Below are 11,857 nucleotides of genomic sequence, written 5' to 3' on the forward strand. Positions count from 1 at the left end.
AGGCGCCAACAGTTTGATTTAAGGCCTTTTGGGTACCTAGCAGCCAATCGCTGAGCAGTTTCTGCAGCCCGGGCCCGCCCACGACCCCAGGCGCTCGCAGCACCAGCCAATCACAGCCGCGGGCGGGCTCAGCTCGCAGTGACCTAGACACCAGCGTGCTGGGTGTAGAGGCAGTTCCGCTCACAGAGGTTCAGCTCACAGGCGAGCAGACCTGGTCGGCGCTCCGCCTTACCTACCCACCTCTCACAAACAACTCTGATGTACAGAATCCATAATGGCTGAGCCCCAAGTCCTCAAGACCCAGTACCAGACGCGGGGTTCTGTCCCTCCAGAGCAATTAGAAAGGCTTTATTCATCCTTTTCCTTCAACATAGCCAGCAAGCTCCTCGTGCAATGAATTATCCTAAATCGAACTCCCCCTGTAATCCCTCCCAGGTAGGCTACCACACTGACTCAGTTGCCCAAACCAGAAACCTAGAAACCACCCTAGATTTCCTTCCCCGTTCATCTGTACCCCTCCTCTGATAACTCACCAAGCTGAGTGGATCTTTCCTTCTTAGTTTTTCAAGGATTCGTTGCCCTCGTATCACTGTCCTACTCTCACTTTAGACTATTATCCCTTGCCTGGACACTATCTGTTGTAAAACTTACCATTATTTTAGCTTCCGCTAAGAAAAAAAAAACTGACACAATGCTTTCTTATCACTTAGAATTTTTATTTTGTATTTATTGAAAGTGTAGATTTATATAGATACAGATTTTTATAATAGTTCACTCTTGTGCATACATAAAAAGGAAATTTTAAAAGAGCAACGTGGTAACAGTATTCCCAAAACTTCACATTCAGAGCCTGACTCTTATGATTATTATTATTTTTTTTTTTTTTTTACTTACTCTTAGATGTCCATGATTTTTCACACAGTGTAGTACTCTGTGCATGCCATCAAGGGCTTCGGTGATGCGGCATTTCTTAGAGTGTTTCTCTTCTGTCTCCAGAATTTTCTTCCAAGCCTTAGATACCCATTTGGCAAGTTTTGATTCTTCTGAGTAGGTATGACAAATACAGTATGACTACCATCTGGCTAATAGTTACAGTGAAACATCCCAATTTAGATATTTTTTACCATCTTTTTTTTTTTTTTTAAGTTTATTTCTTTTTGAGAGGCGGGGAGGGGCAGAGAGAGGGAGACACAGAATCCCAACCAAGCAAGCTCCAGGCTCTGAGCTGTCAGCACAGAGCCGGAGGCAGGATTCAAACTCACCAACTAGGAGATCATGACCTGAGCTGAAGTTGGATGCTCAACCAACTGAGCCACCCAGGCACCCCCCAATTTAGATCTTAAAATGAAAAGAAAAAAATGCCTCCTAGAATCAGTGAACTATATCTTTCTGCTTCTAGTCTTGCCCTCCCTCATATCCATCCTCTAAGAAACTACCAGGATGATCTATCCAAATGTTACAATCCTGCTTAAACCCTCAAAACCCCACCAAATCTCCCCTGGGAAAAAAAACCTTAAAATCACCGAGTTTTTAAAAAATTAAGATCACTGGGAAAAAAACTTAAAAGCACTGAATTTTTTTAAATTAATATGTTTTGGGGTGCCTGGGTGGCTCAGTCAGTTGAGTGTTCAACTTTGGCTCAGGTCATGATCTCACGGTTCATGGGTTTGAGCCCCAGTCAGGCTCTGAGCTGTCAGAGCCTGCTTGGGATTCTGTGTCTCCCTCTCTCTCTGCTCCTCCCCACTCATGCTCTGCCTCTCTTTCTCTCTCTCTGTCTCTGTCTCTCTCTCTCTCTCAAAAATAAACATTAAAGGGCACCTGGGTGGCTCAGTCGGTTAAACAGCCCATTTCGGCTCAGGTCATGATCTCGCGGTCCGTGAGTTTGAGCCCCGAGTCAGGCTCTGTGCTGACAGCTCAGAGCCTGGAGCCTGTTTCGGAGTCTGTGTCTCCCTCTCTCTGACCCTCCCCCGTTTGTGCTCCATCTCTCTCTGTCTCAAAAACAAATAAACTTTAAAAAAAAATTAAAAATTAAAAAAAAACATTAAAAATAAATTTAAAGAATAACAATTACTATGTTTTTAAACTTGCTAAAAAAAATATAGATTCACATGAGGTGGCCCTCAAAAAAGTACGGATAGGTTCCCCATCTCCCTTCACTTAGCTCCCCCAGTGATAAGCAGTACCCTATTAAAACCAGGATATTGACATTGGTACAATCCATGGAGTTTATTCATATTTCATCAGTTTTACATGCATTCACATGTGCATGTAGCTTTAAATGTAGATTCCTGTAACCACCACCACACTCATGATACAGAACTGTTACATTACTACAAGACTCCCCTGTACTATCTTTTCATAGCCACACCTACCAATCCTTGTCAGACACTAATTTGTTCTCCATCTCTATAATTTTATTTCAAGAATATTACAGAAATGGAATCATACAAATGAAACCTTTTAAGATTGGCTTTTTTCCCCATTTTTGCCTATGGATGTCCCATTGCTCAAGGACCATTTGCTGAAAAAGCAGTCCTTCCTCCATGATATCCTTGAGATCCATCCAATTTGTGTGTATCAATAATTTTCATTGTTGAGTAGTATTCTGTGGAATGGATATGTCATAATTTGTTTAACCATCTACCTGATAAAAAGACATTTGGGCTGGGGCGCCTGGGTGGCTCAGTCAGTTGAGTGTCCGACTTCAGCTCAGGTCAAGATCTCACAGCTTGTGAGTTCAAGCCCCACATCAGGCTCTGTGCTGTGCTGATAGCTCAGAGCCTGGAGCCCACTTCTGATTCTGTCCCCCTATCTCTCTGCTCCTCCCCTGTTCACTCTCTCTCTCTCAAAAAATTAATAAACATTTAAAAAATTAAAAAAAAAGACATTTGGGCTGATTTCAGTTTGAGATTACAAATAAGACTGCTATGAACAGCCATGTACAGGTTTGCATGAACATAATTTTCTCTGGGACAAGAGAGCAATTACTGGGTTGGAAGGTAATTGCATGTTTAGTTTCAGAAAAAACTGCCAAACTGGTTTCCAGAATTGCTTTACCATTTAAATTACCACAAGCAGTGTAAGTGGGATCCAGTTTCTCCACATCTTCACCACTACTTGGTGTTGTCACTGTTTCTTTTTTATTCTAGCCATTCCAATAGGTATGTAGTCATATATCATTGTAGTTTTTTTTTTTTTTTTTTAAGTAGTCTCCATGCTTAGTATGAAGTCCAATGCCAGGCTTGAACTCATGACCCTGAGTTCAAGACCTGAGCTGAGATCAAGAGTCAGACGCCAACCCACTGAGTCACCCAGGCACCCGGGATCATTGTAGTTTTAACTCTCATTTCTATGATGGCTGATTATGTTGAACATGTTTTAATGTGATTTTTGCCTCCTATATATATATCCTCTTTGATGAAAGGTCTGCTCATATCTTTTGCCCATTTTCTTTTTTTTTTAATTTTTAAAAAATGTTTATTGATATTGAGAGAGAGAGAAAGAGAGAGAGTGCACGTGAGCAAGGGAGGGGCAGAGAGAGAGAGAGGAAGAGAGAGAATCCCAAGCAGGCTCCGTGCTGTCAGCGCAGAGCCCAACATGGGGCTTGATCTCACAAATCTTGACATCATGACCTGAGCCGAGATCAAGAGTCGAATGGTTCACTGACTGAGCCACCCAGGTGCCCTGACCATTTTCTAATTGGGTTGTTCATTTTTTTACTCTTGAGTTTTGGGTATTCTTTAAATATTCCAGATAAAGTATTTTGTCTGATAGGTGCTTTCTCCTGGTCTGTCATTTGCCTTTTCATCCTCTCAAAGGGATCTCACACAGAGCGAAGGTTTTCAATTCTGTTTAGATCCAATTTATCAACTTGTCCTCCTATGGATTATACTTTTGGTGTGAAGTCTAAGAAGCTTTGCCTAGCCCTACATCCTGATGATTATTTTCTTATTTTATTTTCTAAAAGTTGTACATTTTTGTGTTTCACATATAAGTCTGTGATCCATTTTGAGTTCATTGTCGTATAAGGTGTAAAGTTTAGATCAGAGTTCATTTTATTGTTTATGGATGTCCATTGCTCCAGACCATTTGTTGAAAAAAGCAAACCTTCCTCTGTTGAATTGCTTTTGCACCTTTGTCAAAAATCAGTTTGGCATATTTCGGCAGATCTATTTCTGGGTTCTCTTCAGTTCCACTGATCTATGTGTCTTTCCTTCTGCCAATAACACACTGTCTTAATTACTGTAGCTATAAATAGTAAGTCTTAACATCAGGTAGAACTATTTCTCCTACTTTATTATTGTTGTTGTTTTCAAAATTGTTTTAGCTATTCTAGATTCTTTGCCTCAAAGGTTATCTTAAAAATGAATTTACAGGGCACCTGGGTGGCTCAGTTGGTTCGGCAGCTGACTTCGGCTCAGGTCATGATCTCAGGGCTCGTGAGCACACACACACACACACAACACCCACCCCCGCCCCTCCAGTCAGTCTCTGTGCTGACATCTCAGAACCTGGAGCCTGCTTCAGATTCTGTGTCTCCCTCACTCTCTACCCCTCCCCCACTCACACTCTGTCTCTGTCTGTCTCAAAGGTAAATAAACATTAAAAAAAAATTTTAATGCATTTATGAGCTGATAAGAAAATAGACTGTAGACCAAAATAAAGACTATAGACCAAAAACTAAGTCAAAGTCAAAGCTGCTACCCAGAGAGGTAAGCTGAGCACTGAAGTCTGTTTTGCCTTGCGGCATTTGCTAAAAAGTTGAATTTAGGCATGGTGATGGACTCACCAGGTGCCACTGTGTCATGGGAGACAGAGCTCAGGGCTTTTCTGGGGTTGGAAATCTAACAGAAGATCCCCACCATTAAGTCAGAACCTCTATGTCCTCGTTTAAGAGTGGATTCAAAATATTCTAACACCCATGCTGTCCCTAGGGGACTTCATAGGAAACTGCTTGTCTGGAACCTGGGTGCCTAGTGGAGATCTTTTTTATTTTATTTTTTCTTGTAAACACTAGTAAAGAATTTATGACCACAAGCTGTGGCTTTACTGTCTGAATTTTTTGTTGATCCTAAGAACAAAATGGCAAGAATTTAAAGTGATTCTAGGTTGACAGTCCCACCAAGCACCTGGCAAAAGTGATGCAATTCTCTCTGGATGAGCTCATCTTTGATCTAGGCCCTGGGGAATTTCCACAGATACAGTTCCAAAAAATATAAATTGTGGTTAAAAATTGCAAACAAATAAGGAACAAAGGTCCAAGAGCAAGAGCCAACAGAGGTAGGGATAGGAAGTAAGAAAGAAAGTTAGAAAATCAAGCCAAATAGTCCAATATCTGACTAACAGGAATTCTAAAAGAGAAAACAGGATATAAGACAGAGATTTAAAAGAAATAAAAGAAAATTTTCCTGAATTGAACAAATCTCTCTGGATTAAACAGTGTGCTATGTGCCCAACACAACGAAAGAAAAAAGAAGCATATCAAGACAAATTTTTATAAAATTGGAATATTTTGGAAAAAAGAGAAGAAGCTAAAAAATTCAAAAAGGGGGGGGGGGGAAAGAACAGGAATCAGAATAGCATCTCAATACAGTGTTAGAAGATAGAAGAAATGTGGCAGTGTCTTTAAAATTCTAAAGAAATATCATTAACCTAGAATTTCATACCAATCTAACTACCAATATAAGATCAATTTTTTTTAAAAGATCAATGTATATCAAAAGAAGAATATAGACTCCTTTCATTATCAAAATTCTTACCTCTCTATTTAAGTAGGCTACTACAAGATGCACTCTGGCAAACAGGAAAGAGAAAGGCAATAGATATAAGGAATGGAATGCTGGATCCACACACAAAACTGCTTAAAGAAAATCCTGGGTATGGAAGCTGTGCCATGTGTCCTGACTGAAGCAAGAGGATGGAAAAAAACTGCAGGAAAGTCTCCAGAGAAAAAAAACTGATAAAGTATCTGCCATGTTTAAATATTTGAAAAGTAAGGGGTGCCTGGGTAGCTCAGTAGGTTAAGCATCTGACTCTTGATCTCGGCTTTCATGGGATCCAGCCCTGGTCAAGTTCTGTGCTTACAGCACGGAGCCTTTTTGGGATTCTCTCTCTCCCTCTCCCTCCGCCCTTCTGCAACTCATGCACACGTGCATAAACACTCTCTTTCTCTCAAAATAAATAAATAAAAACTTTAAAAAATAAATAAATAAGGGGCACCTGGGTGGCTCAGTCAGTTAAGCGTTGGACTCATGATTTCAGCCCAGGTCATGGTTTCACATTTCGTGGGTTCGAGCCCTGAGTCAGGCTCTGAACTGGCAGTGTGGAGCCTGCTTGGGATTCTCTCTCCCTCTCTCTGCCCCTCCCCCCTCAAGCTGTCTCTCTCTCTCTCTCTCTCTCTCTCTCTCTCTCTCAAAATAAATAAATAAATAATAAAACTTTAAAAAAATTATAAACATAAATAAATACATAATAAATAATTGAAAAATAATATGAACAAGTATTTAACAGTTCCGATGGGATATATGGAAAAAAAATTAGAGCTAGATACATAGAAAATTATACAAAATAAAAAGAGGCAATTAACTTGAGAAAAAACAAAAAGTTAAATAAGAAATAGAAGTTACTTTACATTTATGTCAATTGATTTTCAACAAGGGTGCCAAGACCATTTAATGGGGGAAAGAATAGTCTCTTCAACAAATGCTGCTGGACAACTGGATGTGAACATGCAAAAGAATGAATTTGGATGGCTACCTCCCACCATACACAAACATTAAATCAAAATGTATCAAAAACTTAAATGTAAGAGCTGAAACTATAAAAGTCTTAAAAGAAAACATAGCTGTATGTCTTCATGACCTTGGATTAAGCAATGATTTCCTAGATATGATAACAAAAGCACAAACCGCAAAAGGAAAAATAAACAGGGCATCAGCAAATTATGAGACTTTTGTGCTTCAAAGAACGTGATCAAGACAATGAAAAGAATTCACAGAATCAAAGAAAATATTTGCAAATCAGATATCTGATATGGTAATTGTATCTAGGATATATAAAGGACTCTTCCAACTCAATTATAATTTTAAAAATTTGAAAATGGACAGAGGATCTAAATAAACATTTCTCAAAAATAAGATATGCAAATGGCCAATAAAGCACAAGAAAAATGCTCTATATCATTAGCCATCAGGGAAATACAGATCAAAGCCACAGTGAGACACTACTTTATGCCTACTAGGATGGCTATAATGAAAAACAAACAAAGAATACCAAATGGTGACAAGCCTGTAGAGAAATTAAACCTTCATACACCACAGGTAGAGATACAAAATAATGCAGCCAATTTGGAAAAGAGTTGGCAGTTCCTCAAATAGTTAAACATAAAGTTACCATAGAGTGACCCAGCAACTCCACTCCTTGGTTTATACCCAAGAGAAATGAAAATGTCTACACAAAACCTTGTTACACAGATGTCCATGGCAGCATTTTTCAGAGTAACCACAGGGCACCTGGATGGCTCAGTTGGTTAAGCATCTGGCTCTTGACTTCGGCTCAGGTCATGATCTCATAGTTCATGAGTTCAAGCCCCACATCAGGATCCACACTGACAGTGTGGAGCCTGCTTGGGACTCTCTCCCCCTCTCTCTTCCCCTCCCTATTTGTGCTCTCTTTCTCTCGCAAAATAAACTTTTAAAAAAACAAAAAAAAAAGAATAACCAAAAAGTAAAAACAACCTAGATGTCCACCCACTGATGAATGGATAAATATGAGGTGGTATATCCATACAATGGAATATTATTCAGTAATAAAAAGGAATGAAGTACTAATATATGTTACAACATGGATGAACCTTGAAAGCACTATGCTAAATTTAAAAAGCCAGTCACAAAGGAGGAAATCTGGTATGATTCCATTTAAGATGAAACATCCAGAATAGGCAAGAATGTATAGGGGCAGAAAGTGGGTTTGTGGTTGTCTAGAACCGGGAGGGAGGGGGAATTGAGGGTGACAGTTAAGGGGCATAGGATTTCATTTTGGAATAGTGATGAAAATGTTCCAAAATGATGATGGATGTACAACTCTGTGAATATACTAAAATCCATTGGATTGGTTGAATTGTATCTCGATAAAGATATAGAGGTTTTATTGTTTAAATGTTTTTATTTTTTAAATGATTATTTATTTTTGAATGAGAAATTGGGGGAGGGACAGAGAGAGAGGGAAACGGAGGATCTGATGTGGGCTCTGAAGTGCTCACAGCAGAGAGCCCCATGTGGGGCTCAAACTCATGAACCACGAGATCATGACCTGAGCCACTCAGATACCTAAACGACGGAGCCACCCAAGCGCCCCAAGATACAGAATTTTTAAATAAGAAACACTAGTTATCCCCCAGTACACCAACTAGTAAACAATATTTACATAGTCCTAATAATGTAAATACTGTCTACTGATTTAAGCCAAAATGCTGATAAAACTATGATGAAGAGGAATGGGGAAAGGGCTACAAGAAAGGAGAGGATTGCAGAGTGTAAATCCAGTTTCCTGACAAGATAACTAATAGAGGCCACTGGCTTCCTCTTCCAAAATCAAACCTGGAGAATCTATAGAAGCTATAAGGAATCATGAATTTCAAGAACTAACAACAGAAGCACAAGAATGTCTTGGGGACACCAAAGACTATTGTTATGGGTTGAATTGTGTTCTTCAAAAATTTTTATATTGAAGTCCCAAGGCACCTGGCTGACTTGGTTTGTAGAGCACGTGAATCTTGATCTCAGGGTTATGAGTTCAAGCCCACACTGAGTAGAGATTATTTAAAAATAAAATGTTTAGGGGAGCCTGGGTGGCTCAGTCAGTTAAGCACCCCAACTTCAACTCACGTCATGATCTCACACTCCGTGAGTTCAAGCTCTACGTTGGGCTCTGTACTGACACTGTGGAGCCTGCTTGGGATTCTCTCTCTCTTCTTCTCTCTCTGCCCCTCCCCTGCTCACGCTCTCTCTCCCTCAAAATACATAAATCAACATTAAATATGTTTTTAAAAGATTCCTGTTTTAGACAATGAAAATCATATAATTTGTAAACGATCACAATTTGATAAATATTAAAAAAATGATCATAATTTGATCTCTATTCTTTCAACCCTCATATCCACTCTTTTTTTCTTTCTTTCCCTTTCTTTCTTTCTTTCTTCCTTTCTTTCTTGACATTGACTAGGACTTTCAATACTAAGTTAAAGTGCAACAGGAATGGTACGCATCCTTGTCTTGTTACTAATCTTTTTTTTCTTTTTAAAAAATTTATTTATTTAAATTCAACTTTGTTAACATACAGTATAGTATTTGTTTCAGGAGTAGAACCCAGTAATTCATCACTTACATATAACACCCAGTGCTCATCCCAACAAGTGCCCTCCTTAATGCCCATTACACATTTAGCCCATCCTCCCACCTGTCTCCCCTTCAGCAATCCTCAGTTTGTTCTCTGTATTTAACAGTTCTGTATTTATGTTTTGCCTCCCTCTCTGTTTTTACCTTATTTTTCCTTCCCTGTCCCTATGTTCATCTGTTGTTTCTTAAATTCCACATACAAATTAAATCATACATTTGTAAAAAAAAAATCATATATTTGTCTTTTTCTGACTTATTTAGCTTATTATCTCTTATTACAGATCTTAAAGGGAATGCATGTCTATTAAATATTTGTGGTTGATCTCTACTATGTAATCTTTACCAAGTTAAAGAAATTTCCTCCTGTTCCTAGCTTAACAGGTTTTTTATTTTAAATCATTGGGCTAAACCTTCATCTTTCATAACAGGAAGCTAATAAAGTCTAAAGCTGATAAATCATAAAGAGCAGTAGGGCATATTGTTTCAAATTATGATAATAAATACCAAAATATTTCAAAGAAGTGAGAGCCTTTCGTTCTAGGAAGCTAGTTTGGAGGGTAGACAGGTGAAGCAGGGGACTTTTTGTCACACGACTATCCCTTCTTTTTAATTAACTATATGCATGCATTACTTTGATTTTCTAAAAATAAAGCTTAATTTAGAAATAAATCAAGTCTCCTACACCATTTTAAAAATTGAGATATAATTCATATACCATATGATTATATAGTATACAATTGTTTTTTAGTGTATTCACAAGGCCGTGCAACCATCACTGCTAATTCCAGAACATTTTTACCATCCCTAAAAGAGCCTTGTATCTGTTAGCAGTCATCTCTCATTCCCTATCCCTTATCCCATTCCCTGGCAATAACTAATCTACTTTCTGTCTCTGTAGGTTTGCCTATTCTGGACATTTCATATGAATACAATACAAGCCTTTTATGACTGCCTTCTTTGGTTTATTAAAGTGTTTTCATGGTTCATTCATGTTGTTAGATGTATCAGTACCTCATTCTTTTTTATGGCTGAATAATATTCCATTGCATGAATATACCACATTTTCTGTATCAGTTGATAGACATTTGCTTTGTTTCTTCTTTTTTGCTATTATGAATAACAATGCTATGAACATTTATGTACCACTTTTTGTATGAACATGTTTTCATTTCTGGTGGGTATATACTTAGGAGTAGATTTGCTGGGTCATATGCACCACTGATCACTCTTCTCTTCCCCAATTGAAATGTTCTACCACTTATTTCTTTGCTGAAATCCAGCCTCTTCTAGGAAGCCTCTCCTGATTAGACCAAATACAATGTCTTATTTAGATCATTTATCACCAGTGGTTTCTAAACATGGTTAATGAAAATCACCTGAGGGATTTTACAATCAGAATTATCTAAAATTAGGAGTCATGCTTTGAAAAAGTAAAAGGCTGGAAACAATCTAAATATCTATCAAAATGGAACTAGTTAAATCATTATGGTATAGAATGTGAGGATACAAAACAATCCAGGTTGTATTAAGTGAATAAGCAAGGTACAGAACGGTGTATATAGAATCCTCTTTTCATTAAAAATAAAAACTAAAAATAAATAGAATCCTCTTTTCAAAAGGAGATATACAGTTAATACATGATTATACATGTACAGTTTATGTCCAAAGGACTAAAAAAAAAAAAAAAAAAAAATAGTGGTTGCCTCTGCAAAGCACAAAAAAAACAGGCCGTGAGAAAACTCTTTACCTGATTACCCTTCAGTAATTTAAAAAATTTCCATTGTATGTATTTTTTTTAATGTATTTTTTTAAAAAGTAGATGTGCAAGACTCAGCTCAGCTCTACAGATCACAAATCTTTGGGGGCAGGGACCCAGCTTTTGAAATCGTGAAACTACCAACGTGATTCTGATGATCAGTCAGGCTTAGTATGCAAACCATTCATATGGTACTTAATACCTCATATTAAAGTGTACATGTGAGGGGTGCCTGGGTGGTGCAGTCGGTGAAGCGTCCGACTTCAGCCAGGTCACGATCTCGCGGTCCGTGGGTTCGAGCCCCGCGTTGGGCTCTGGGCTGATGGCTCAGAGCCTGGAGCCTGTTTCCGATTCTGTGTCTCCCACTCTCTCTGCCCCTCCCCCGTTCATGCTCTGTCTCTCTCTGTCCCAAAAATAAAGAAAAAACGTTGAAAAATAAAAATTAAAAAAAAAATAAAGTGTACATGTGAGGATATATCTTTATCCCCTAACTAGGAAACCATGTTATCTATTACATTTTTTCTTGCATTTCTCAACTTAGAAAGAGTACCCAATATTTTTGATGAAAATAATGAACAAGCATAATTTTATTTGTTACATTTCATTCCAGTGTGAAAATGTTTTCAAACATACATTTAAGATAACAGCATTATGAAGCAATAAGAAATTACCACTTTCAATACACGAAAAGCTAAATGTCAAAAAG

The sequence above is a fragment of the Prionailurus viverrinus genome, chromosome B4, assembly GCF_022837055.1.
Source record: "Prionailurus viverrinus isolate Anna chromosome B4, UM_Priviv_1.0, whole genome shotgun sequence".
Taxonomy (NCBI): Eukaryota; Metazoa; Chordata; class Mammalia; order Carnivora; family Felidae; genus Prionailurus; species Prionailurus viverrinus.